At 31.9% G+C, this 15,370-nt stretch overlaps 1 long non-coding RNA gene across 1 annotated transcript; it reads right to left on the reverse strand.

Moving 5' to 3' along the window:
- Positions 1-843: 843 nt before the first annotated feature.
- On the reverse strand, positions 844-14,774 carry LOC142353589 (uncharacterized). Its single transcript, XR_012761055.1, has 3 exons — positions 14,623-14,774; positions 6,314-6,543; positions 844-859 (listed from the first exon to the last, which is right to left on the reverse strand). It is a non-coding gene; the product is annotated as an uncharacterized LOC142353589 (long non-coding RNA).
- Between the last annotated feature and the right edge of the window lie 596 nt (positions 14,775-15,370).

Below are 15,370 nucleotides of genomic sequence, written 5' to 3' on the forward strand. Positions count from 1 at the left end.
CGGTGATCCACGCAAATGCATGTAGCGAAAATACCACCGTTTTAACACGAAGGACCTCCCCTCTCTCACAAACTAGTATGGCTCTCCAGTAGCGCCAAATATATGCCAACTATAAGCCTGTCAGACAAATAAATGTAGCGCAATTACCACTTTCTTTACAAAAAAATATCTCCCCTACGAGATCAGTCTCCCTCTGCCAGAAGGATCTCGAAGGATCTCTCCCCTCGATCTTACCGTATATATATATATTATATATATATATATATATATATATATTATATATATATTTATATATATATATATATATATATATATATATATATATATATATATATATATATATATATATATATATATATATATATATATATATCATACTACTGATGCTTTGAAATATTTTGCGATTCTTTCTAAGTTGTAAGAGTCTTATTTGCGTTTTTCTTTTCAGATGTTAATTAAATAAATCTCACTCTAGGCGAAAAAGAAGATCAGAAAAAGAAGTTACGTATTTGTTAGTTCACATCGCGTGCAAAAAGATCCACAGGACACCTCTAACTACGTCAATCTAATCAGTGTTTACAGTAAACTAAAACGTTTGGTCTTTTTTGTCCAGTTCTTCAAGTTGAATTACTGGATTTTCATCAAATTATTGTGCCTAACGTTAAAAAAACACACCTAAGACAGTGGGGTTTTTAGAGGGATGGTTGTGGTATAAAAAATAAAAAAAATATAAGAAAACATTTATTTTTCAGTGATTTCTCTAGTTATGTTATTGCTATTGTAATTTTGTCGCCATCACTTGTTAACTGAGCTTCTTCGACAAATTTCAACCCAATTGCCGTGCTCTGATGTAGCATTCCTATAGTATTGTTCCAGTTCCAAATCAGCTGCCAAGAGAGTATTTTGAGAAAGTTTCTGTTACCAAAATGAAATTAATCCGCTATCGGACGAAGTTTTTAAAATATTAAATGTATTGCACTGCTCTTTTACAAATATCTACTTGCTCTTTTTTGAAATTTGCCGTCAATGTCAAATTTTGATTTAATGATGTCAAAATTTAATGGTTGTTTTAGTAAGCCGACGCGGTAAAGTGAGTGAAGCAACGAGTAAGGAGTGCATTTTTTCAAGTCCTAAATAAATGAGCATTTTTGTAAGATTTCTGCTCAATTACAGCTTTTTTACAACTTCCGTTTTTATATTAGATACATATTAGATATACATATTAGATATTTATATAAAAATTTGGCACGTGCGCTTGAGGGGTGCAAATAATATGGGCCCACAAAGCTTTCAGTATCAACATCGAATCCTCCCGTTGAGCAACTCAGAAAACTAAACATAGAAAAGAATAGGGATACACATAAAATACCATTTTTATGGAGGCCTTCAGAGTAGAAACGGAAGTTAAAAAGCTGTAATTGAGGAGAAATTGTTTTTTCAATGCTTGTTTTTTTGTCTTATGTCATGTTACAAATTTTTAGATTTTTTGGGACATTAGGGGGGGCTTCACGGAGGTGGTCCTAGATAAGGTGTGAACTATGTACATACCGAGCTAGCATCCACTTAAAAATTCTATTATACTGGAAAAAAGCGGCTCATTTGTTGGTTAATAAACTAATGGGAGCAGTATTTTTCGACATTCTCAATAATTATTGATAATTCTTGCTTAATCTTATGATATCCTTCTACATCTTGTTTTTGGGTGCTGTTGAATTTTCAATACTTGCTTGATATATCTTGCCATGTCATGGTCAATCTTTCTGGGAAATCTTGCCAAAATCTTGTTTCTTGACAGCCATGCAAAAAACTTGCAAGTTCGTACGTACATATCTTGATGTTTTCTTGGTAAGTACCATGGCAAGATCTTGGCAAGATTTACCAAGATTCAATATGTTTCTTATCAAGATGTACCAGGTTTCAGTTCACTGGGTAATGGCGCGCGTTCTGTAACTGGGTGTGCATAACGTACTGGAGGCGGGCATTAATGGAAAAGATCCGAAGTTTTCTATGCTAAAAAAGAACTGTCGAATAACATAAACTCGGGAGTTACCGCACTCGAGCGGCTCCATCGTAACATCACTATAGCCCCGACACTGCAGAGCTTAAATATATAACATCAAAATCTGTAACAAAAAGTTAACTGTAATAAAAATGCAGGCCTGTTGTTTAAGAATTTGTCTCAGTATAAACAATTAACTCCTGTGGAGTCCATTATTTCGATCATAATTGTGTTTATCGGCTAAGATAGAGAGAATTTTCATCCGTTAAAAATGAACTAGATCACAAAAAAAGTAATGGAGTCTCCAAAAAATGAGAAAGTGATATAACGTCACTGTAAATCACATTTTGAATATCGAGGTTGAGAGCGACAAAATATAAGCATGAACACTTTTAAAAACATAAAATAGGAGTCTACCACAGACATTTGAGATTTTTTTTGTGTAAGATCATACAAAATTCTAACAAAAATGTCTTATAAAATCTTATAAGATTATGAGTCGCCTGATTAAGACTTTGTAAGACAATTTATCAGGTCTTACACGATAAAAAATTTTTATCAGGTCTGAAAAGATCTTACACGATAGAAATTCACTTTTGACAGATCTTGCAAGATAAAAATTCTGCCTTATAAGATCTTACACGATAAAAATCCTGCCTGACAAAAAACGTTTCTCGAGTAAGATCCTATAAGAATCTTATAATATCTCGTAAGATAAACATTCGGAAAGCCATGACTCATCTTTTTGATAAGATATTTATCAGATATTATACGATAAAAATTCTTGAAGTGAAAAAGGTTATTCGAGTGACAGGGGCTTTCTCTGAAGCGGAGATTATCAAACTAGAATAAAAAAGTTTCTTCAAAGACCAAAACTATCTCGGACTGCTAAGTTTTAGCCATAGTACCTAGTTAACACTCAAAATTGGAATTAAAAAAACATTTTTTTTATAATTTGTTAGTTGACCGATTATTTTTTCACTTTCATAGCAACTTGACTACGCTATACAGTTATATTGAAATCAATAAAACATGCCTTATCAGATGTTACACGATAAAAATTCTGCTCTACGTGAACTTTTATCGTGAAGGATCTGATAAAAGACTTGTCAAATTTTGTAAGCTAACAATTCAGCAAAATTGAATTATTATCTTTTAAAATCTGATAAGATTATTATCAGATCTTATAAGATAACAGTTCAGCAAAGTTGAACTACTTTCTTATAAGATCTGATAAGTATCTTATCAGCTCTTACACGATTAAAGTTCAAGTATGACAGAAAGTTTATCGTGTAAGACCGTATAAGATATTACACGATAAAGATTTTTGATCAGCATCTTTTCATATCTTACACGATAGAAATTCCAGAATCACTGGGGTTTTGTAATTAATTGTATTCAGATTTAGACATAGTTGCTCTGAATAAAAAAACTCTTATTTCCATTTCTCTCCAAGTTAAATTTGGAATACTGCGGACGACTGGGCGATAACTGTAACTGCAGTTCTTTTTTGGACACTGTTTGTTAATACGATTTACATTATATCACTGATTAATGAACGTCCTGGTTACCATTTTCTCCAAAGTTTTTTTGTCAAATTGAAGTTGAATCAAATTTGTCACTGTTTTCACTGCTTTGAAAAGAATTTCATTAGTACATTGTAATCATTCATAAGATTGCGGCAAACCCAATGACTCCCGGACTTTTCCTCGGCCTCTTGTAACTAAAACTTTTTTCTGAAAGATTAAATCGTGACTACGTACAATGAATTGTTTTGAACAGGAAAACAGGAAAACAGGAGACAGGAGAACAGGATCCATACTTTCTTCACTAGAGATACATTTTGACATTATACCAACAGCAACCTTTATCATTTTGTTCAGCAGCAAACTGAGCGGACGATTATTTGAATTTTTGTTGCTGGAACACGAAATACTCACTGCTTTCGGTGCAAAGTTCTGTTTGAAAAAAAAGTATGGAAATTAATTCAAGATAAGCTCAGGAATTCAAATGAAAATTTACGGTTTTTTGATGTAAACTAGCGAGTGAGCTATCCTAAAAGTTTTGAGGTTTAAAATTTTTGAATACGTATAACCCATTTAATTGGCGTTCACACATTCAACACAATTATATGAACTCATCTAAAATTTTCAACATGCGTTATTTGATACACATGCTGAAAATGCCAACATGAGGAGGAAAAAATTGAATAAATAAATTCCACCTAGAATTTGTTTTGCTAACAAATGCAATTGAAAAAATTGACACCAATTCCTATCTTAATCTTCAAATTTTTTAAAAAAAAATTAAGGTATGAACGTTTTTCCAACTACATAATACACATGCCGAAATTCTCTTCCTTGCTGAATCTAATCACACAGAAGATTTATTAATTCAAAAAAACAATAATACCGTTCAAAACAAACTTTCTGAAGTTTTTTTTCCGGTCAGAGTCGGGACAAGGCAAAACCGAGTTGAAACGATGCTCAGCACTAACCAATGAGACATCAAAAGCAAACATCTAAATGTAAATTTCAAACGCTGATCCTAAAATGTGAATCTAATTGATATTTCAGTGAACGTTTCTTGAAAAAATTTTTGAAGAAAACAGTTGGCAAGACCAGCTCGGTTAATCTCGGTTAATCTCGGTAAATTTTTCCGGCGATAAGTTCAAAACAGCATTCAAAACAACTAATTGATTTTAAAGCTCTAATTTATATCAAAGGAGAATGTGATTGCCAAGAATAAGGTTGAGCAACTTCTAATCAGTCAATCAATGAAACATTTTTCGTACGATTTTAGAGTTTCGTTATTTAAAAAATATATCGTCAGAAAGTCAAATTGAGGCAATTGATTTCAAAAACATTGAAGGCTACTGATTTCTGAAAAATATGATTCGAATAGTGGTTTTGTTCTTTAGCAGTTTATTATGTCAATATCCACTACTGTGAAATTGCAAATTTCGTACTGTTTGAAATAAATGGAAGTATCACACTAAACTCAAATTTTTGCAATTCTGAGTCTGATTTTCCCGGATTGAATTTCAAGTCTTGATCCGCACTTCTCCAGTGCAATACACGTCTTGTATTGACAAATCAGTACTGATCACGTCTTATCTCGAGTCTTAAGACTTGTGAACACCTGTCAAGACTTATTCAAGACTTGGCAAGTCTGGAGTCAAGTCCTGATCAAGATTTGACAAGTCTTGAGTAATTGCTTCATCAATATTTGACAAATCTTGAGTCAATGCTCGGCCAAAACTTGACAAATCTTGATTATTGCACATTTAATCGTCAAGTTTTAAGGAGAAATTATTTAAAATTAATGCATTACAAAGTTATCAAAAATTAGTAAAATGTTTTTACGAGAAACTTGTTAATCTAACCATGCTCTTTCTGAATTGAGCATACACCAAAATAAATTTTCCCATATATTCACCCCCCAAGCCAAACTTTTTTCAATGGGCAGAACAAAGTGGCCATGGCTGGTATATTAGGGCGTCATCAGAATTTTTTCATTCTCTGTCATGTGAATTTTGTGGAAGTGCTCGCGTTGTCTTGTGCTTCTTTTTCACTTTGAAGAGTTTTTTAGGCACGCCACTGTAAATGGCGGCCGCCACTTACAGTGGCCTGCCTAAAAACTTCAAATTGAAAAAGATACACGAGACAACGCGAGCACTTCCATAAATTTCACTTGACAGAGAGTGAACAAAGTTCTTTCGCTGCGAATGGAAAGCAAACCAACAGTAAAAACGGTGCTCAATACTTGACCCAAGACTTGTCAAGTTTTGGCCTCAAAAGAATTGCACAAGAATTAACTCAAGACTTAGTACTTGACTTAAGACGTGCCAAGTCTATAACTGATCCAAGACTTGCAATTTCACTGAATCAGTACCGATTAAGACTTGACGTTTAGTCCTGGTTGTTATTTAGTTTGAAGCAAGATTTTGAAGGTTATCAAAATTTACGGAAACATTGATCTACTTCTTGATTTTCCCCGAGATGAAAATTTTGACGCAAAAACCTCATGAAAACCAAATTAAATAGCGCAAGTTATCAATATCCCTCCACAAAATCGCAGTTGCCAGAAACAGGAATTTAACTCTGAACATAATTATATCCTTTTTGTGCTCTTCAAAGAGTACTCTTGTTTGAGGTCGGCAAGTTCATTAGAGTACCATTAAGGCCACGTACTGTTTCACTATAGTGCTGATAAATCTTATAGATAGGTAGTTTAATAACTATAGGGTCACAGATGACATTGCTTAACCTGCGACGCTAAAAAACACTTTTCAAGCAGTATAGATTTGGAAACTGGTTTAGGAAAGGAGGTTCGTTGAAGAATCCGCCATGAGAACATGCATAGATAGCAGAGACATAAGTGTCCATCAAATAGCTCACAAATTGCAAACAGCCAGCAAAGATGAAATCAATCAAACTTTGAATTGTTATTAGAACAAACTCCATTTTACGCAGTTCTTTTTTCAGCAAGACAGATAGAATGAAGTACCCGTTGAGCAAAATTGTTAGAAGTCCGATGGGGCCCTAAAAGTAAATTTTGGAATCAGTAGTATTAAAACATTTGATCGCGAGACGATGAATTTTCAACAGGATATTTGAGTTTTCCTTCTCATCATTAAAAATCAGCTATTTTGAAAAAGTTCATCATTCTATGAAAAGTTTGAAACTGAATTTGTTTTAAAAAAAGGAACATTGTTAATTTCCTCTGGTACACATAAGTATAAAAAGCAAATGGTAAAAGATGCAATGTAAAGTTAAGAATATAACATTATGTAAAATTATAAAATCATTAAATTACTTAATTAAAAATTTGACCTTACATTATTAAAAAAACGGCCTAAAATGCGAGCATAAAATGTTCTCACAATTTCATATGTACATCGTGAAGATTAAAAATTAAAATTAAAATCTAATGCTCTCAATTTCATCTTTTATATCTGTTACTTTTGGGTCCTTCAAAAATTCTTTCCAAAAATATTCTTTAAGTTCTTTTTTTAAGGAAGCTTTCGATGTTGTTTTCAGTCTAATATTAGAAGGCAGACTATTATAAATTGGAATGGCTTGTGCAATAAAAGAATCAGTTAAAAACTTATTGTTCTTTCTTATATCGAACGTTACTTTTTTTGACCTGTCATGTTGTTTTATTCTCATGGTAGAGAGAGGTTCAATTTTGTATGCTGGAAGATCGTTGCTGAGTAAGCGAATAAAATATTTTGAGCAACGATATTTCAAGAGAAAAGAAACTGGTAGTATTTTGTTGCGAAGATTGAGATCTGTAGACCGATCGTATTTTCTCCTATTAAAAATGGATTTTATTCCCCAATTCAATTGTTTTTCTAAAGTTGTGAGTAAAGACTTTTGCAACCCTATTAGAATTAGCGCGGAATAATGTAGATGACTTATTACTATTGCATTAAGTAATAAGACTTTCTTTTCTCTGGTAAACTTTTAATTAGTGTATTCAAAACTTTTATTTCACTAGCCGTTCTCTGAAGAATCTTTTTCACTTCTCCATCAAATTTTAGTTTGCTGTCTATAATTACGCCAATATACTTCACACTATTTGATTCTGCTATTCTTTCATTGTCAACATTCAGAACAGTATTTGTTAGCCTCTTCCTGGTGCTGAACACAATATATTCTGTTTTTGTTTGTTCACTACTAACTGGGACTTTGCACAAAAAAATCAATAATTTTTGAGATGTTATGTTCAAGTTTTGTTTTTGCCAATTTTTCATCAGTGTCGGATGTAAAAAGAAAAGTATCGTCTGCGTACTGGACAACCGTGCAGTCCTCTTCAACAATCTTTGCTAAATCGTTGACGTAAATGTTAAATAATAGAAGTCCTTAAATAGTACCTTGTGGAACTCCCCTCTTCAAATTTATCCAGTCCGATTCAATTCCATTCAGAACAACTCTTTGCGTTCTTTTACTCAAATAATTCTCTATTAAATTGGTAGCATGTTCATCGAAACCTGTATTTTCAAGTCTCCGTAACAGTATTTTGTGGTTTATAGAATCAAAAGCCTTTGAAAGATCTAAAAACGCCCCTGTAACATTTTTTTTCTTGTTGAGTTCTAATCTTATTTGTTCTGTCGATTTCAAGATAGCATCAATTGTTGAAATTTGTTTTCTATAACCAAATTGACTGGCCGACAATAATTGCTTCCTTTCTAGGAAACTTGTGATTTGTGAACTGAACGCCTTTTCAAAAATTTTTGACAAAGCAGAAGTGACAGAAATAGGTCTATAATTGAGTGGGTCTTCGGGATTCCCTTTTTTGAAGAGTGGAGTTACACAAGCTTTTTTAAGATCTTCTGGAAATTTTCTTTCTGTAATGAATTGTTTAATGAGATAACATAGTGGTTCCGCTACTGCTGCTTTAGCATCTTTTATTGCCCAAGCTGGTATTTTTGAAGGACCGACTGGTTTACTTGTATTCAATGAATCTATGAGCACATTTGTTTCCTTGGTTGTTATATATCGGAAATTGAAACACTTTCTCGGAGCAGTTTTAGGAGGAATGTTGTTAGTTTTTTGCAAGCCAATGAACTCTCCTATAGTCGAGAGTCTGTAATTTAGAAGATTTGCGATTTCCATGGGCTTTGTTATCTTATCAACAAAACTGTTTAATAAAGATTGAATTCTTGCTTGAGTCTTTTCTTTGGGGGTAAAAATAAAACATTTACCAGCAATAAAACATTAATTAAACAAACAAAATTTGGATCTATTCTGTTGTGGGTCTTCCCTTCCCCAACTCAGTGAGCTTATATTTTTACACCCACAGGCGCAAGTGCTATTTTTACATAGTAATGTTCTATATAACAACAAATAATTTGTAACTGGCGGCGTAAAAAAACTTGGGGGTCAAAACAGAAAAGATCCCAAAGTTTTGGAAGAAATAAGTTACGCATGGACGGACAATTGAAAGGACTACTGCCCCATCTAGCCAGAGCCAGTAAGATATTTACATAAACCAAAGGAGATAGAGGAAGTCAAAAAAATTAATAATAGGTATCCTTATGCCTTAGGAGTTAGTTCTCTTATGCATTATGGAATTTTTTCCTTGGGCCAAAATGTATTGTTTGATAACCATGATCCGCAGCGAATTATAAAGGTTTTCTTTAAATTGATTTTCTCAGACTTTTCAAATAGCATTGAGGTATATCATTGAAGTATCTCAGAAAGAAGGTGGGATCAAAGGTGGATCTGTGTGGTAGGCGGAAATTAACATCAATGAAATTTGACGCTTTATTTTTTGTTAAAACTTATTGAGATATGTTTGTCAAAAAACTTTTGTTCAATTCGAGAATTTTCCTATTAAACCGTATTTTTTGCTTCGAAGTCAATATATGATGGTTGACTGAGTCAAAAATTTTTCTTCAGTCAATGAATAATGACCTATGATTCTCTTGTTCGTCATAATTTCTAAAATTGCGGAAAACAATCTTAACAGATTGGAAGGTCTGTAGTTTTCAGGGCCTTTTTATTGCATGCATTGTGCAAAGTAATCATGTTTGCTTTTAAATTTGCAAACGAAAATAATTTTGTTCAAAAGAGGGGTTAGAAACATTTCTTAAAGTGGTGACATTTTACCGGTAAAAAAGTTTTTTAAATATCCCTGCTTAGCCGATCATCACCAGCAGATTTTTTAAATGGTCTTTCATCATGATGCCTTTTATCGTCCTTCAATTTCTTTGACATTTCTCCAACACAATTTTTTCGCTTCATCAGACCCAAAAACGCATCATTAAACGGTTGTTAATATTAAGACTTCCTGTTCTTTCAAGCTTTTTTTCAACTCAGTGTTTAATCAAAAGAAATGATTTAAACCAGGTAAATCTTTTTTTAATCTCCTAAGATTGCGAAATTTATGTATGAGAGACTTTTTGGCTCCAATTCATCATTCAATAACAGCAAAACTGGAAAATGATCCTTCAGAGACGTTTTGATGGTAATAGTTTTATGATGTTCTTTCAAAGGGAATTAATCAAAGCAATTCTCTTGTTTCGACAACGCAAGTTAGTATTTTATTAAGTAACTCAAAAACTCGATTTTTAAAACTGTAATACTCTTCGACAAGTTATTCATATTGACGCCACCACAAATATAGTGATTCTTGAAATTGGACGTATTTTGACATAATTTTTTAAAACCAGCGAAAAAATTTTTCAAAACACGAGTTTGGTGGCCTGTAGTTAACTGAGCAAACTCGTTTTGTTTTTTTTTCTTTTCAATTGTAGTTTTTGTCGAAGGATGTTGTTTCTCGCAAAATTCACTCAATCTCCTTGATTTTCGGAAATAATGGGAAAATTGTATTCAAGATAAAAGGTGAACACTAAGTTTTAGAGTCTGATTGAGTGTCATTAAAAGTTTCATGAAATTTGAAAAGGGAGAGTAATCAGAATTTGGAGAAATTTTTGACAATTTTGTTCAGGTTTTTTCAGGAGAAAAAAAATTAACTAAATCAGACGAAAAGAAACGTGAAATGACTGATGAACTACATTCGGCTTTGGACTATAATCAGTGATCAGCCACCGATCCTGAAACTTCTGATGGAACAAGTAATTTTATTGTATGATGTTAGTTCTTTCTTCAAACGTGATGTTTTGAAATTCTTTTTTTTCATATATTTATCATGATAAGCAAAATCTACATCTAATTATATTCCTTTTTTAAAACATTTTTTTGAGAAACGAATTGTTTCAATGAATTGATGAATGATTGATGAAGTGATGGAATGAAATATGGGAAACAGAATATGCATCGTCATCACTTAAATGTACCTAACACAATTGTCGCTCTAACTGATTCGTTGTAAAGTTACTCTGAGTGATGCAGAATCCGTTTAATTAAAAACTCTTTTTAATAATTAATTCTGCTCAATATCTTTTCATATGTAGCAAAACATTTGAACTTCTCATTTTCAAGGGTTAATTAGCGTAATTAAGTTATAACAAAATCAACCTATCAACTAGAAAAATTACTTGAAATGCCAACTGACACGTTGATGAAATAGAAACTAATATGTAATGATTATCTAAGCGGTAGGCTATCAATTGTCTGATTTATAAAAAAAAAACAGCTCAAAAATTTGCAAACAGTTTTTGAATTTTGAAATTTACTCAAAAATTTTGTTGACAAGTACTCGTTTAATAACGAAGTAATGTCGTGTTAGGGCAAAAACAAAAAAGTAATTGTACTCTGCTTTCAATAAAAGTGAGACAGCGTACGAGTGATTCCACCTTTTGCCAACAAAATCTACATCTCTTTTTTTGAAATTTTATTCTTAAAAAATAAACGTAAATGAATGAAATATGAGAAACATGAGCAACAGGAAATGCATCGTCGTCAAGAAAACAAAGTATCAAACACAAATTGCACTCAAATCGATTCATTGTAAAGCTACTCTGACGGATGCAAAATCGGTTATCAAGACTCTATTTTCATTTTTATCAAAGATGAAATTTATTTAGGTAACTTTGATGTTTTTTATTCAATTCCATCGACAAAAATTTTAAAAAATTAAATTGTTCTGATTTAATTTTGTTCGATATTTCTTCATGTGTAGCAAAAAATACTGAAATTCTCTTTTTCAGGAGTTGTTACATGTAATTAATGTATAACTAAATCAATTTAACCACTAAAAAAAACTAAATGAAACGCATACTGACACGTTGAAAAAAAAGAAATTAATGAATAATATCTACGATATAATGGGACACTATCAATTGTTTGATCTATAACTTAAAAACGAAATTGCTTAAAACACTGCACTATGTTTTTGAGTTTTTGAAGTTACCCAAAAAATGTTGCTTATGTGTACTCGTTTAATAACGGAGCAATCCCGTGACGGGCAAAAACAAAAAAATGTTTTCTACCTTCATTAAAGGTGAGACAGCTTACAAGTAGCTCCAATTCTCTTGCCAACAAAATTTTTAAAACATATTTTTCAACTTGCATACTTTTCTCACAAAAAACCCCACGTTTCTATAACCCAACTTATCTTTCTAACAATTCAATAAACTTATTTCGCATCGTCAAAAGTCCTAAAAATTGAGGTTGGTTGCATTTTGATGCTCATATGTACGTATTTTTATTTAATATTATTATTAACAGATCCTCACATAATCAAAAGTTTATTCGTTAATTGCTACTGTTAAAAAAGTTGACAATTAGACCTTTCAGTAAATTACTATTCAATTACTGTAAAATTTCTATGATTTTATGAAAACCATAATTCTACAAAACTAAGTAATCCTGCTGCTACTTAGGCATTTTTTTGGACAAAACATAGTCAGATACTAAATTTGAAAAATTTGTTCAGAATTCCAACCATACGTTCGATCTTAAAAAACACATTAAAAAACAAAATTTTGTTGAACTTCGATTGTTTTAGGGAAGATTTTTCCAACAAAGTTTGTGTATGAGGAATTAATGAAATTCAGAAATTTTATCTCAAAAACTTCAAAACTCTCAATTTTTTTAGCCATAACGTCTATAATACAACCATTTTTGTTCTTTAAAACAGAAGTGACCAAAGTTTTTAAATTTATTGAGGAGACTTCAAATAGACATTTTGAACATGAATCTTGCTAATGGTGTTAGAAAAATGCTTCAGGCATCATATGCGATTATCGATGTTCGACTCGGTCAACCTCTAGAGCTTTCTTAACAACGCTCAAAAGTGATTATTTTCCATTTGAAGTCCATGAATAATTTGAATTTTAGTTTTTACATTGAATCATGACGCTTACAAAATTTGTTTAGAAAACCTATTCGGCGTCGTTTGATATATATATTTTTTTTAATTTAGCTAATTTGTGATAAACTTGACTCAAATACAGCGGAGAATAATTAAAATTATTGTTTTATGAAAGAACAACTGTTTTGTTCAATCTTCTATTTTTTTGATATTTATCTTTTTTGCAGTCTAAAAAATATTCTGCAGACTGACGTGAGACCAAACATTTTAGAAATGTTTTCTTCCTTGATTCTGCCTATAAGTTTAGAATTGTTGAAAAGGTGTCAACTAACAAAAAATACTTCACATAAATTTCAAAATTACAAAAACAATGCTAAAAATTTTTCACTTCAGCTACATTTGCAATCGGTTTCCTTTCCAATTCAGTGCAAGAATAACAAGAAGGTCAAAATTTTTCTAAAAAAATGAAGGCGTCCCTCGCTTAGGTTTACTTTTAAAGATTTTAAGCTTTGTTTATCTTTTTTCAATTGTCTCAAACGTTTGAACCATTCACAGAGAGAACAAACAGAAAACTCTACCTTAGTAGCCGAGAAACAATTCCTCAATTGTCCGACATTTATAAGACTAATCTGAAATCTACTCGACATAAAACAGATTTCTTGATTATTAAATTCAGTTACAAAGATAGCTTCTTAACTGTGTTTTTTGAAGTTTTGAAGAAATTTTTCCTAAAGTCACTTAAAATGGTATCAATGAGAAAACTTATATCGATATCAGGACAAGATTCCGAAAATTTTTTTTTCCATTTAAGCTTGTTCCTTTTTTTAATGCCGGAGAAGCTCTGTTGACTGAACTATCACTGACAATAAACAATTGCGTAATGCGAAAACCTCTACGCTAAGTAGTTGCAGTTAATTCAAAAAATGTTTAAGGAGTTGAAAACTTTCAATTGTGAATACTGAGTAGAAGGATTTTTTATTTTTGCAAAATCCAACAAGACTAATAGAAGGTTTTTAGAAAAAAATTGCACCCTGATTGTTTTCTAAATCCTCTGTTTATTGTGCAGTACTAGTTTTTATCCTTGAAAGGGCTCTCAGTAATTCCAACAAGCCATGCAATTTCAAAAAATTTTGTGATCATATTTTTAGCTCTGATATCAGTATCTTTTTTTAAAAAAGATGATGACAAATAAAATGAGGCTTTTTTATGATAATTCAGAAAAAACTCTTTAAAGTTTCGGAAAACTAAATATCACTGCAGACTTTTAAGAAAACGGGCTCACTGTTGAGAACTTCTCGACAAGAAAAGGTCAAGAACGAAAAATCTAGATGGGCAATGCACTCGCGTATCTGTTTCTCTGCAAATAAATGAAAAAAATGTGCCCAATTCTCTTGAAAACCAAAAATAATCAAACAGAAAAAGAGATTTTTTTCTCAAGAGGTTTTTCCTATACTTTTGCTCACTTTTCTACTTATTTGTGAGGGGTTCATACCAAAATTTGAAACGTAATAACAATTTTAGCAACAAATGATTGATATAACCAGCATTGAAATATTTCGATTTGATCAACATGATTCGTTCCAAAATGTTTTAACATCTGATTTCAAAAAATTTAATAATCTTCTTTCAAAATCGCTTCATTTTAGAGTCTTGTAACTGATCGCATGCAATTTACTGCTATTTTTTAAAATTGTTCTATTTAATATCCATTTAGAATCTGTCACTTTTTGCCTCAACAATTGGGCTTCTGTCCTTAGTGTGGTAAAAAATGACTAGATGCTTTTGTCCAGCATGATCGCAATTTGATGCAAGTTAGCCAGCCTTGTTATTTGAGTTATTGTTTTTTCAATCGAGTTATTAATTATGATGGTAATTTTTGTAATAAAAATATTCCTCACCAAAATAAGCTCGATCAACATCTTGAATTCCATATTTTTTGTCACTGTGTCAGGTGATCCTCGCATCAGAGAAACAATTCGATTGATCTCCTCGGAGGGCTCTGGATCTTCCGTAGTTGTATTATTACCAGAGATGGAGTAAAAGTTCATACGGCTCTGAAATTCAATTATAACGTTCTAGCGTTACAGTACTCGCTTCGACCTGGGCCTCCTCCTCCTGTAATGCCATCATTTGACAGTTATGTTTACAGTTTGTAGAGAAAACAGTTTCTGAATGAATTGAAAATATAAAATATTACCTCCGGTCGAGGTAAGTTTAGACCTAACTGTAATGTTTAGACAAGATGCACGATCGTAATGCTTAGATTGCCAGAATCTCAACAAGCTCTTTACGAGATAACCGTCCTAACTCCATGCAAAAATTTGTATTCAAAAAACTGTCGCCATTCCACGAGATAGCAACTTAGAAATATCAGCAGGCTCGTTAGTAAAATTAAAGATATAAAATTTAACTTAAAACACAATCTTTTTAACTCTTTATCTCTTGATTACCTTTTTAATCATAAATCGCCCGGTTTTCACTTGATAACAAATAACAGAGCAAAATTCCGTTATATGTTTATTAATTAACCACGGGTGGGTTTTCAAAGACTCATTCTCTAGTTTTCTAATAGTATAAAGCAATTTGCTTACTGAAAAAAGATAATATAGCGTGATACGCATAAATCAAATGATTTAGCTTATTATC

This window comes from Convolutriloba macropyga, chromosome 14 (genome assembly GCF_964194025.1).
Source record: "Convolutriloba macropyga chromosome 14, txConMacr16.3, whole genome shotgun sequence".
NCBI lineage: Eukaryota > Metazoa > Xenacoelomorpha > Acoela > Convolutidae > Convolutriloba > Convolutriloba macropyga.